Source organism: Phocoena phocoena, chromosome 1 (assembly GCF_963924675.1).
Source record: "Phocoena phocoena chromosome 1, mPhoPho1.1, whole genome shotgun sequence".
Taxonomy (NCBI): Eukaryota; Metazoa; Chordata; class Mammalia; order Artiodactyla; family Phocoenidae; genus Phocoena; species Phocoena phocoena.
The window spans coordinates 139,565,464-139,579,397 of NC_089219.1; the positions used below are offsets into that span (position 1 = coordinate 139,565,464).

The window sequence follows — 13,934 nt, forward strand, 5'->3', positions numbered from 1 at the left end:
CATGTCATCTGTTATCTCTTCCTTCCCAATCTATTGATATATACCTTTTATTTCCTTTTCTTTTCTCTTTGCATCAGCAAAGACTTCCTGTGCAATGTTTAAAAGCAGTGTGAGAGGGGACATCCTTGCTTAGTGGGAAAGCTTTGCATTTCTCAGTGTTAAGTATGATGTTAGCTATATTTATGTAGATGTTATTTATCAAGTCGAGGAAATTTCTTACTATTCCTAGTCTGCTGAGAGTTTTATCATGAATGGATGTTGGATATGCTGTTTCTCATCTATTGATATGATCATGTAATTTTTCTTCTTTAGCCTGTTGATATGGTGGATTACATTAAGTGATTTTCAAATGTTGAACCACCTTTGCATGCTTGGAATAAATCCCTCTTGGTTGTGCCTTGTTTGATTCAGTTTGCTAATATTTTAAGGATTGTTGCATCTGTGTTCATGAGAGATCTTGGTCCATAGTTTTCTTTTCTTATAATGTCTTTGCCTGGTTTTGGTATTAGGGTAAAGCTGGCCTCATAGAATGAGTTATGTAGCAGTCCCTCTGATCCTGTCTTCTGGAAGAGATTGTAGAGAATTGGTAAAGTTTCTTTATTAAATGTTCGGAAGAATTCATCCGTGAACCCCATCTGGATATCGTGCTTTCTGTTTTGGAAGGCTATTGATTATTGATTAAATTTCTTTAATAATACAGGTCTATGCTGATTGTCTATTTCTTCTTGTGTGAGTTTTATGTAGATATGAATTTCTGACCTATATCACTTTCCTACTCCTTGAAGAATTTCTTTTAATATTTCTTGCAAGGCAGGCCTACTGGCAACAAATTCCCTCAGTTTTTGATTGAGAAAGTCTTTATTTCTCTTTCACTTTTAAAGAGTAATTTTGCAGCGTAAAGAATTCTAGGTTGGTATTTTTTTTTTCCTCTCAACACTTTAAATATTTTCTTGCTTTCTGAGGAGATGGCATATATAATTCTTATCTTTGCTCCTTTTTAGTTAAAGTTAAGGTTTGTTTTTTGCTCTGACTTCTTTCAAGATTTTTTATTTATCTTTGATTTTCTGAAGTTTGAATATGTAGTGTTTTTGGCATTTACACTGCTTGGTGTTCTTTGAGCTTCCTGGATCTGTGTTTTGTGTCTGTTGCTAATTTGGGGGAAATTCCCAGTCATTATTCCTTCAAATAGTGCTTCTATTCCATTCTCTTCCTTCTCCTTCTAGTATTCCCATTACACATATGTTATGCCTTTTGTAGTTGTCCCATGGTACTTGGTATTCTGTTCTGGTTTTTTCTTTTCTCTCTCTCTCTCTCTTTTTTTTTTTTTTTTTGGTTTATTTGTTTGTCTGCTTGCTTTTCAGTTTTAGAACTATTTTCTTATCCTCAAGCTCAGAGATTCTTTCTTCAGCCATGCCCAGCCTATTAATGAGCCCCTAAAAGGCATTCTTCATTTCTGTTACAGTGTTTTTGATCTCTAACATTTCTTTTTGATTCTTCCTTAGAATGTTCATCTCTTTGCTTATATTATCCATCTGCTCTTATATGTTGTCTACTTTTCTGATTAAATTTCTTAGCGTGTTAATCGTAGTCTTTATAAATTTCTGGTCTAATAATTCTACCATTCCTGCTATATCTGACTCTTTTTCTGATGTTTCTTTAGTCTCTTCAAAATGTGCTTTTTTGCCTTTTAGCATGCCTTGTAATTTTTGAATAAAAGGTGGATATGATGTACCAGGTGGAAGGAAATGGCATTCAGTAACGTACTTGTAATGTACGGGGGTGGGGGACAGGAAGGCATTCTGTAGTCCTGTGATTAGCTTTCAGTCTTCTGGTTAGCCTGTGCCCCTGAACTGTGAACTTCATCAGTGCTTCTCTGTTGTTTTTATTTCCTCCCTTAGGGAAAGGGTGGCTAGAAGGGCCTGGAGATGGGTATTTCCTTTTCCCCATGTGGAAGGCTAGAGAAGACTAGAGTTAGGTATTTTCCTTACCCAAGGTAGGTGAAGCTGTGACAAAGCCCCAGCAGGTTAGACTCTGGTAAAATTTTTTGTCCTGAGGGCAGGTGTTGTTAAGAACAGAGTGCTCTAGTGTATTTTAATGGTTCCTTTTCCCCTTCCCTTGCTGGAAGCATGAGGAGGTTTTTCTCCTATATTAACTATGATAACCTGGTCAAGTTCCTGGAGGTAAAACTCATAGCAGTGTGGTGCTGTGTCTACGACTGGGTCCCCCTGGAGTTTTTAATCCCTCAGACTTGTCCACAATAAGTCTGCAGCAATTCATCAATTACAGTTCAGCATTTGTTTCCCATGGAGATTTCTGCTCTGCTCTGTTGTGGTTTTCTGTATCTGTCTGACGGTCTCTTCAGTTTTAGTGGGCACGGGTTTGCCTTGTGACCACACTTCTCTGACGGATCTAAGAAGAGTTGTTGATTTTCCAGTTTGTTCAGCTTTTTACGTGTTGTTAGGATGAAGTGGTGACTCCTAAGCTCCTTACGTGCTGGACTGGAAACTGGAAGTCCTCTTCTGCCCATTTTTTCATCAAGTTGTTCATTTTCTTATTGTTGAGTTTTAAGAGTTTTTGTACATTTTGGATAACAGTTCTTTATCAGTTATGCCTTTTGCAAATATTTTCTCCCTGTCTGTGGCTTATCTTATCAGTTTCTCAATTGAATGTGTACTTTAAAGAACCCCCCCTCCCCGCACCCTACCCCCCCCACCCCAGGAACTGTGAGGTGGTTGTAGCGAACCTCCTTTTAAAAGCTCATAACACCGATCCATTCAGCTCTTAAATGCTTCCTTAGCATAAGAAGCTGGGTAAGCATTTTTGAATTGCACACAGAAATGTTCCAAATTACTTTTTGTGAAACCTCACTTAAAAATAATTAAGCTTTAAAAGAAAATTAGTTCTGTAATTAGACTAGGCACTTGCCAAATATTCCGAGATTCATGCTGCCATGCAGTGCTCTTTGGATTCCCCAACTCCCTTCTCTTTTGGTAGGAGCAAGGTTTACTAATATCTTCCCTTTGTTCTTCCAGGTCCTAAGAGAGGGGGTTATGAGCAGAGAGCACTTAGGGAGCAGGTATTGGAATCTAACCTACTTAGAGGGCCTCACAGCATCTTATACTAGTGACGACCATAAGTCACTTCCAGGTGCTTGTCTCTTTATAGCAGTAACACTTAACATTAAATGTTACTATTAAACTCATAGTACAATTTTTCTACACTTCTGTCTCAGAGTGATTTATGTCTAACTTCTATCACTTATGTAGGAAAGTTTTTCAATACCATGCCATTCTCTTCATTTATTTTAGTAACTTCCCTCCATAACTCTCAACAAAATCAAGTGGAAACAAACAGAGTGGTTGGTTCATCCATTGAATCTTTTGTCCCACCGTGCATGAAAATGTTGAGATTTATTGGTCAGTTGATTCCAGGATGCTCATCCCATTTATAGAGTGGGAAAGCTTTCAGGAAATCCTAACATTGCTTTGTTTCCTTTTTGAGCTTTAAATACAGATACACTGGATATCCTGACGAGGGTGAGAATTTATTTAAAAATGAAGGCCATTTCTTAAGATTTTTGTTATAGCAGATGAGTTTGAATAGATTTTGTCCAGGTTTGAGTGTTGATGACCACATAGGCAAGAAAACCCTCAGTTTGTGTATATGTTATAGGTTTTTAAAAAAAGACAGATTGCTTAAAGGTAAATTGAACTCAGATCTTATTTCCTGTGGCTATTAGGACGATGGAAGTATTGCTGATAGAAAAGAGGATTATAACAAGGGCTATGAGAATCTTTGGGTATCGAAATGCTTCTAACGTCAAAAAGAATGTTGAAAACTTTTGTAGGGCACATGCTTTGTGAAGGGTCCCAGGCTCTTGCTAGCTCATGCTTTATCAGGGGGAGAAAGAGGGTTTATTTCATTAAACCATAGAAGATACAACATTTATAATAATTTACACTCCCAACTGTGGCAGGCAGAATAATGCCTCCCACCCCAAAAATGTCCAGTCTTAATCCCTGGAACCTATGAATATATTGGGTTACATGGCCAAGCAGAATTAAGGTTGCTAATCAGCTGACCTTCTAAATAAGGAAGTTAACTTGGAGTATTTGGTTAGGACCAGTGTAATCACAAGGGTCCTTAAAAGTGAAAGGTGGAGGCCAAAGAGAGAGTCAGAGAAAAAGATGTGAGGATGGAAACAAGATCAGAGAGGTACTATGTTGCTGGCTTTGAAGTTAGAGGAAGGGGACCCTGAGCCCAAGAATGCAGGCAGCCTCTAGAAGCTAGAAAAGGCAGTTAAATGGATTGTCTCCTATAGCAGTGGTCCCTAACGTTTTTGGCACCAGGGACCAGTTTCGTGGAAGACAATTTTTCCACGGACCGGGGTGGGGGTGGGGCAGGGGATGGCTTCAGGATGATTCAAACGCATTACATTTCTTGTGCACTTTATTTCTATTATGATTACATTGTAATATATAATGAAGTAATTGTACAACTCACCATAATGCAGAATCAGTGGGAGCCCCGAGCTTGTTTTCCTGCAACTAGATGGTCCCATCTGGAGGTGATGGGAGACAGTGACACCCGAAGGTCCACCTCAGATCATCAGGCATTAGATTCTCATAAGGAACGCGCAACCTGGATCCCTCGCGTGCACAGTTCACAGTAGGGTTCACGCTCCTGTGAGAATCTAATGCCGCCACTGATCTCACAAGAGGCGGAGCTCAGGCAGTAATGCGAGCGATGGGGAGCAGCTGATTTTAGCCCAAGGAGACTTGTGTTGGGCTTCTGACCTACCCAACTATAAAATAGTAATTTTGTGTAATTTGTTTGTGGTCATTTGATGCAGCAGCTATAGAAAACGAATATAACATCAACACAACTTTTGGTCTTGTTAGGGAACAAGGGAAGTTGTTCATGATTCGATAGGAAACAAGGAATTCTTGTCAGAGAGATTGACTCTAAAAATCTAGTGCTTGTGGGCTTAGGGAAGTTGAAGGTCAAGTGTTCGCTCACCTTCACCTTGTTCTGTTCAGGCCCTCATGCCCTGTTCAGCGTGGCCCACACACTCAGCTCTGGAAGCATGGCCTGAAACAAAGGACAGGGCTTAGCCACTACCTACAAGCATTGTTCCTCTTTCTTCCCTGTACCTGTGGCTCCGCTTTGGGTTAGCCAGAAAAGTTTAATGTGGTACTGCTATAGAATTACATCCAACTGTAATCACACGAGGGAAAATGGAAATAAGTTCTCTTCACTGCTGGGTTGCTTGTCTTTGGTAAATCTTTATTTTTGTCAAAAGGACCCCACTCTCACCCAGCATCACAGTGGGGATTCTCCATGGGAACATGTGGCTGGACAGCAGAATCTGGATGGTAGCGATGGTTCTGCTGGAATAAACACTAAAAGGTTGCTGTCAAGGACTGAGCCTCAGAGCTTCACCAGGCTAGCTTTCTTTTCTGGAAATGAAAGAAAAATGTTTCTCTCAAGTAGCTCTTTTTTGAAAAAAAATTTCACTTGGCAAAGGGAGGCAGCACATGCAGTTATCTTTCTTTTTTAGAAAAGAATAGCAAATTGCCCAGCAGGTTTTTAAAAAATGTGCTTATGTTTGGAAACTACAAAGCAAAACTGACAAAAAAACCTGAAAGGCAAGGTACATACATTCTGAGTGATTATCAGAAAGTTTTCAATTCACCTTTGATAACCTAAAGCTATGGTTTTGACCATTTTCTAGCAGTTGGTGGGAGGGGTTGATCACAAACCCCTTTAAGAATCTGCTAAAAACTATGGACCCTCTCTAGCAAAAAAAAAAAAAAAACCACATCACCAAATTTGGCTTATGGCTTAGGGATTCGCAAACTTCCCTAAGTTCATCCAGGGACCCTAGGTTGTGACTCTCCAGGCAAAGGTTTCCTAGCATGAGTGACAGGACCCTGTAGGTGGCCATTAGGAGTCAGAGGAGGGCACTTCTCCTAGTATGAGTATGGTTCTGAAAAGTAAATTCATTAATTTCATTAAAGTGAATGCAATGGTTTTTTTTTTAAAAAGGTATATCTCTGAAACTTTAAAAGGAAAAGGGGACTGGCTGTTTTTGAGTTAATTTTATTTATTTATTTTTTTAATCACTTTTCTCTTACTTGACATTTCTTTTTTTTGTGGTACGCAGGCCTCTCACTGTTGTGGCCTCTCCCGTTGCGGAGCACAGGCTCCGAACGCGCAGGCTCAGCGGCCGTGGCTCACGGGCCCAGCCGCTCTGCGGCATGTGGGCTCTTCCCGGACCGGGGCACAAACCCGTGTCCCCTGCCTCGGCAGGTGGACTCTCAACCACTGCGCCACCAGGGAAGCCCTGACATTTCTTTCTTTTAACCTTTTGTGGAGTGAACTTAGCCCTGGAGAATGACTTCAAGATCCTAGTCCTGGGAAATGTAATTCTTTTGCCTTTGGTCTCTACTGAAGTTGCCAGCAAGTACCAATTTAGATAAATGGATGTCATATTGAGTTTTGTGAGCACAGGAGAGAAAAGTAGTCTCCAAACTGATGAGATACCATGATACTAAATTCATTGTCATGGTATTTGATTTTACGTAGCATTTTTCATAAGATTCTTTTTTTTTTTTAATTTTTTGTCTGCGTTGGGTCTTTGTTGCTGCACGCAGGTTTTCTCTAGTTGCGTTGAGCGGGGGCTACTCTTTGTTGCGGTGCGTGGGCTTAATGTGGTAGCTCCTGTTGCGGAGCATGGGCTCTAGGTGCGCGGGCTTCAGTAGTTGTGGCACGTGGGCTTAGTAGTTGTGGCTCGCGGGCTCTAGAGCGCAGGCTCATTCGTTGTGGCGCACGGGCTTAGTTGCTCCGCGACATGTGGGATCTTCCAGGACCGGGGCACGAACCCGTGTCCCCTGCATCGGCAGGCAGATTCTTAACCACTGCACCACCAGGTAAGTCCGAGAAGATTCTTGAAGAGCTCTGCAAGAGCATCATTTTGTGGTTGGGGAAAACTGAGCCACAGGCTCGCACTGACTTGTCAATAATGTATTACTTCATCTTAAACCTAAGGAAAATCCCAACTTGTAGACAGATTCTGTGGTTGTCAGGGTGCTGCCTGCTCCCTGCCCCCAGTTGTAACCTGTTTCTTCCGTCGACCTTCTGACCTTTGTTGTGTCTGCAGCGGCTGTAGCATGCTAACAAGACAGATTCGCAGCTGATGGTTTAGAATTGTTACCAATTACAGGTGGAAGAAGGAGGCACGGATGAGCCACCAAGCTCTTGGGGGCAGTAAACGGGCCAGAGAAGAGAGATGGGTGACAAGGACCTGCAGTAGAAAATAGAAGAAACCTGACAGCAAGGGGATGAAGGCCATCAGACTTGAGAAAAAACTTTAAATGTGAATGAGAAACAAGTTATAGCAAGAGACACCTTTTCATTTTCTTTCCCTGGCTGAATAGTGACTGTAAAGTATTTGTCCTTTTCTTGGTCTCCCTCTCAGACTGTTGTAGGTTGGGGCTGGAGGCGGAGATAGTATTGTCAAGGGAAATCTTATAGTGTCTTGAAACCATCAAGTGGAACAGAAATACTAGGTACTTTGGCTATTAATGTTTCCTTAACTATCAGGGAGATGGTTAAGGGAACATTAATGTTCCTGCTACCATCATCAGTAATATGGAGATAATGTGACGAATTGAAGGGCAAGGAAGGTGGAGGTCCCTTCGCAGCAAAGGCCTGGAGGGGAGAACTGAGGCTCCTTCTGGGTTTTTTGACTTTTTTTCTGATCATGGGAGAACTTTGCCTAGAGAACGAGACCTCGTGAGTGAAATCACACTGCCTGGTTCTCTGTTCGGCATCATTAACCCCTTCCTTTCTTGCAAGAGAACAAGGAGTTTTTGCCTGTTGTCTCTGACCTTTGTCTTCTCCTTGAATAACTGGCTCCATGGTGGTAGCAAGACCTTTCCAAGGTAGACTTGGTGGCCGTGACCCAGTTGTCAGGTCACCCTTGGGTAGAGAGGTGCCTGCCGTGGAGGGTATTACTCGGAGTGATTAAAAACAAGCCCCTGGCTGCTCTGTGGTGTGCGGTCTGCAGTCTTAATCAAGGCCTCACTTGGTGTTCCCGACATCTGCAGGCTGTTTCACTGTGTCATTCTTCTGAGTCAAGGTCAGCTTCTGAACATTTTCCTCATACCTGACCTGTGTTCTTGTGGGTCAGTTAAAGAAAAAATGCTTCAGATGTTCACAGGCTGGGGTTGATTAGAAAAGCAAAGGCTCCCCGAGGTCCTTGAGTCAGCAGCTTCATGTGAGGTCTCTCCTGCCTTCACTTCCTCCTGTCTGTTCTTTCATCATCCCCAGTAAGTAGCTTCTTCCCTTCCCTCCCCTCCCCATCCTCAACTATTCGTGATAGTAGAGGGCATTAATGAATTCATTTGGCAAATGTGTAGTGAGTGTCCGCTAAGCGCAGGCTCTACTCCAGGCTCAGGGCATATAGCAGTAAGCGAGGTAAAAGGGTGAAAGCAAAGCCCTGACCATGGCCGGCCAGGCCCTCGTGATCTGCCCCTGCCACCTGCATGCTCACCTCCTTCTCTGTCTCCGCTTCATCTGTTCTGCTCCTTCCTCACTGGTCTTCTTGACGTTTCTCAAGCGCACCATCCTGCCAGTGTCCCAAGGCCTTTGCCCTGGCTCTCCCCTCCGCTTGGAAGGCTCTCCTCCTAGAGGTGTGTGTGGCCCATTCGCTCGCCTTCTGGAGGATTTTAGTTCATTGTCACATTCACGTCAGGCCTTTCCTGGGCACTCATGTGAAGCAGCTACCTCAGGCCCTCCAATCATGTCTGAGTGCCCTTGGCTACTTTATTTTTCTCCATTGCACTTTTCACCATCTGACTAGTATATATTAACTAATTACTAGTTTATGCTTATCTCCCCCCACGACATTGTGCTCCATGAAAACAGGGGCTTTGGTTAGTTCACTGCTGTATCCCCAGTGCACAGAATAGTACCTGAAAACAGGCTTTAATAAATACTCATTGAATGAGGACTAAATGAGTGAAAGAATGAATGACTGAGTAAGTGAAAAGCCCAAGGTTTCTAACCTCAAAGAACTTATCATTTGGTGGAGGGAGACATAAAATAAATAAGCAAAATAACTATGGTTTGTGTGATCGGGTGTTGACTCAGCGACTGGGCTCTAGAGTCTGACTGTCAAGGTTCAAATCCCTCCTTTACTTACTAGCTGTGTCTTTGAGGGCAAATTACTTAAGCTCTCTGGGCCTCATTTTCTCATCCATTAAATAGGAAGAATAATAATACCATCATCGGGCTTCCCTGGTGGCGCAGTGGTTGAGAGTCCGCCTGCCGATGCAGGGGACGCGGGTTCGTGCCCCGGTCCGGGAAGATCCCACATGCCGCGGAGCGGCTGGGCCCGTGAGCCATGGCCGCTGAGCCTGCGCGTCTGGAGCCTGTGCTCCGCAACGGGAGAGGCCACAGCAGTGAGAGGCCCGCATACCGCAAAAAAAAAAAAAAAATAATCCCATCATCTAGGATTGTTGTGAGAATTCAATGAAACAATCCATATAAAGTACTTAGCACGGTGCCTGGTATACAGTGAGCTCTCGCTAATCATTAACTGCTGTTACCATGGGATCACTTGCCGTAATCAAGTGGAGCCTGAAAGGTTCTTCAGGATTATCCCCATCCTGGTCTGATGTTGCTGAGACTTTTCTGTTAGAGAGTAAAGGTTAGAAAGCGCCCCCGCCACCACCACCAGAAGTACTGTCCCTGGGGATAACTTTATCTTAAGATTTCTTTGAACCACAAGTATCCCGGGTCGTCCCTTCAAACACATTAAACGTTTTATCTGCCCGGATAGGCTCCAAACAATACATCCATCCCCCCTGGAAATAACTGTTTCCTGTTTAAATATTAGCAACCAGTTAAACGTTATATTGAGGTTTTTTTTTTTTCTTTTTCTAGTAAATTTTAGGCTGCAGTAAAAATTGCGCAAGGCTGTACTTTAGGAGACGTTTGTAAATCTTTCTTTTGCCTTGTGATACGGAGAAAACCATGTCAGAAGTCATTCTGATAATTTGTATTTTAAGGTTTATGAATGGCCATTTAAAGAAGGGCAGTTCGGTAAGCCTTCTTAAGAGGTTCGAGCTTTGATCTTAAATTCTAGGGAGGTTTTGTAGAAATTGGAGGTGACATTGTTGACAGGTTTGTCTGTAGCTACTCATTAATTAAACACACACACACATACACACCCTTTATTTACTCCCCTGGAGTAAATGAATTGAACTTGACTTTGGTTTTTGATGGGAAGCTATGAGAGGGTCCAGGAAACATCAAAGAAACACTCTTAATCTCATAAAACTAACTCCTAACTCTCAAACGACCTAGCTTGAACGTCAAAGAGTTCTTGATTCCAGTGCTGGTCTAGTTTCTTTTCTGTAAGGCTTTAATTCTCCTTAATGATAAGAAAAGTGCAGGGGCAAATAATCGTCCCCTCCCCAGTCCGTTAAATTCCAGAGGGTTATAGGCTTTTTAATTTTATCTTGCTTCTAAAGGTCTCCTTTGTAAAACTGTATATACATTTTTTTTTTGTATTCTTATACTGCTTACACCTTCAGGGTCTCAGCTTTAAGATCTTAAAGGTTCCTTTCGCATTTTAATTTTAGATTTTTGTAATGATCACAGCTATCCTAAAGCTTTTTTATGCTCCTAGACCATTAGAAATGAAGGCACAGACAGGTTAAGACACTTGTATAAGCAAAAAGCCAAAGAATGCCTTTATAGAGACAAATATGAACCTAGTCGTTGGGAAGTTCATTTCCACGTCTGCCTAGGGAACCCCACTAGACCACTCATTTGCTCCCAACAAGTAGCCATCAGCATGCCCGCTGGGTGCCAGCCCTTGCTTTAAGCTCTAAAGAGTAATGAGCAAAAGAGACAGAAGTCCTGCTCTCGTGGGGTTTGTGTTCTAATGGACAATAGCTGTATGAATTACACAGTATACTAGAATGTGTCAAAGGCTGTGGAGGAGAATAAAACAGTGGTGTTAGTGTTGGTTTACTTAGGATGGTCAGGGAAGGCCTCACTGATAAAGTGACATTGGAGCAAAGACCTGCAGGGGCCCAGGGAGTGCACCGTCGGTGTGGGCGTGGGAGGCGGTGGCAGTGAATGTGCAGAGATTCTGAGGCAGGAGGATGCCTGGCGTGTGTGTGTGTGTGTGTGTTTGTGTGTGTGTGTGTGTGTGTGTGTGTGTGTGTGTGTGTGGTGTGGGGAAGCAGCAAGGAAGCCAGTGAGGCTGAGGGGAAGTGAGTGAGTGTAGGAGACGTGGTCAGAGATATCAGGGGCAGGTCACTTAGGGCCTCAGGAGATGGGTAAGATGATGGCCTTTCCGAAGAGTGGAGAAGAGTGGGAGCTGGGGGAGGGTTTTGAGCAGAGCAGCGGCATGAACAGCATCGCTGCGGCTTGAGGCAGACATGCCAGGAGGGGCGTTAAGCGCCTGTTGCATGGATCCAGCCAAAGATGGTGGCAGTGTGAGCCAGGGCAGAGTGATGAGAAGTGCTGGGATTCAGGGTATGTCATAATGGCAGAGCCAAAAGATTTTCCTAGTGGATCGGGCAGAGAAGAAAGAGTTAGGGATGCTGCAGCCTTTAAAGAGCCTGAGCGCCTGGACCGTGTGCGCCACCACACACATGCCTTGTTTTGATGGTTCTGATTGGTCTCCAAGTTATTACGAACCAATCATGCTGGTCCTGACTATGAGCCTCTACTCATAATACTCTGCTGGCCAGGAGAAGTATCCATGTGGTCTTCTGAGCAGATGCTACCGGATTCATTAAGGAGAGAGAACGTTGCTCCCTCACCAGTGTAAGTTACTTAGTGCTTTGTGACACCGTCCGACTGCACCTGTGGCATCGCATTCTGGGAGCAGAACTGTGATGGGTGTTCATGTCATCCCAGCCAGCATCTCAGCTCTGAGTCTGAAAAACGCAGAGAAAGAGCAGCAGAGTGTGAGAAGCAAAAGTAAAGACAAGGAATAGGAAGACCAGGAGATTTTTAGTATGAACATCTCTGGAAAGAAAAATATCAGGTGCAATAAAATGTGTGTCTTTCCCTCGTGAAGCTTTTTCGCTTTTATTTCGACCTCTCAGAGGTTCCAGTTGGAAGATAAAAGATGCAATATTTCCGGGATAACCAGAAAGAGAATTAATGAAGGAACACAGAATGTGACCAAAACGAAGGTTAAGTCCCGCATTTAGTCACCGAGGGCTGGCAGGCGGGAGTTTATGGATCACTCAAGTCAGATGGGTGGCAGGCACAGTGGCCTCCCTCTTCACTGTACTTATCCCATCTTTCCTACTTAAATAAACCAGTCTGTTGTGAGGGAACATGAGGACAGGGTTCGCTATGACGGTGGCCAAAGAGAGAGCCAAGAAATCCCACTCTATTTATTTACTAGGAATCTCATTTCCCAGCCCTGCCTTGCCCACATGGGGCTGCATAAATCTTAATCTGACTGAGTTCTTATCTCAGGGAAAGCAAAGGGTAGCCCTGGAAGCCTCTAAATAGCAGGTGCAGGACAGAATGAAGAGGAACAGGGAGGGCGGAGGCCAGTGGAAAATATCTCTGGGAGGCCAAGGAGTCTATAAGGCTGAGGAGCTTGATAAGGAGCACGTGGATGGGGGAGGGGGCTGATCCCTGCGGGCGTAAAGTAGAACCTGCCGGGATAGGGCGATGGGGAGACCAGATGGACTGGCATTCTGTCAAACCAGATGGTGGGCTTTTATTTTTAAAAGGGCTTGTAAATCCTAGGAACAAGGAACCATAAGGGTACTGGGGTTCTTAATCCTATTAGTAGAAGACAGAAGTGTTCTCTTTAAAAATGTAAACCCCACCAGTTATAGAATTTCTATTATCAAAACTTTGGGACAGATTACCAGCTTGTGAAACTCCAAGGAATCTCTGAATTCTCCACTGATGGGAAGAGAAACTGCAGAAATAGTCCAGGCATTATAAGTTAATATAAAGGCTCCTCCTTAGGAGTCTAAAGTGAATTTACTAAATGAACATTCTGAACCAAACAAAGCATGATATATTTGTATGAAATAGACTTGCTTACCTATGGAGTTGGAAGGACATCTGACAGTGTAACCGGGGACTGATCAATGTTTTTTTCTTTTTGCGGTACGCCGGCCTCTCACAGTTGTGGCCTCTCCCGTTGCGGAGCACAGGCTCCGGACGCGCAGGCTCAGTGGCCATGGCTCACGGGCCCAGCCGCTCCGCGGCATGTGGGATCTTCCCGGACCAGGGCACAAACCCGCTTCCTCTGCATCGGCAGGCGGACTCTCAACCAATGAGTCATCAGGGAAGCCCCTGATCAATGTTTTAATAAGTTTTGAGTTTGTAATGAGACAAATTTTAAAATTTAGGCACCTATTGCTTTCTAAACCGTTGTTCCCCTTTGTCCCCCTTCCCCAGTGGCTGGGGAAGCCTAGATCAGCCTGACCTCGGTGTACACACTGCTGCTCTCTTGGTTGCTGAGACATGAGGATTCTGTTCTTCAGTCCTTGTCTCTATCTCAGCCTTTACTTGAGGGTTTGGAATTATTTCCATCACCTTCCTCCAATAGGACCTATCCTCAAGGAGACCAGACTCATAAGCAGAGCATGGAGTCGTCATCTTGTGCCCATGTGTGGCACAGGCGTGAAGGTTGCGCAAGCAAAGCCACATCTTCCTTCAGTAGCTACACAGAGAGGTTGATGCTCCAGAGTTCATGAGGAATCTCCTACCTGTGCATCACATAACGCCTGATTCTCCTGCTAAGAGGAAAAGAGTAATTTCATCGAAAAAAATCCAAAGAAATGTTAAATATTAAGAGAAAGTTTTAAGTAATGTGATTCATTGCTAAATCACTTTCCTTGTAGACCGTATATTTATACATACACACACAC

General features: G+C 43.6%; 1 protein-coding gene across 4 annotated transcripts in view; it reads left to right on the plus strand.

Annotated features, from left to right (window-relative positions):
• RGL1 (ral guanine nucleotide dissociation stimulator like 1) overlaps nucleotides 1-13,934 on the plus strand; it is a 177,260-nt gene that overhangs the window by 93,499 nt on the left and 69,827 nt on the right. The window lies entirely within an intron of this gene.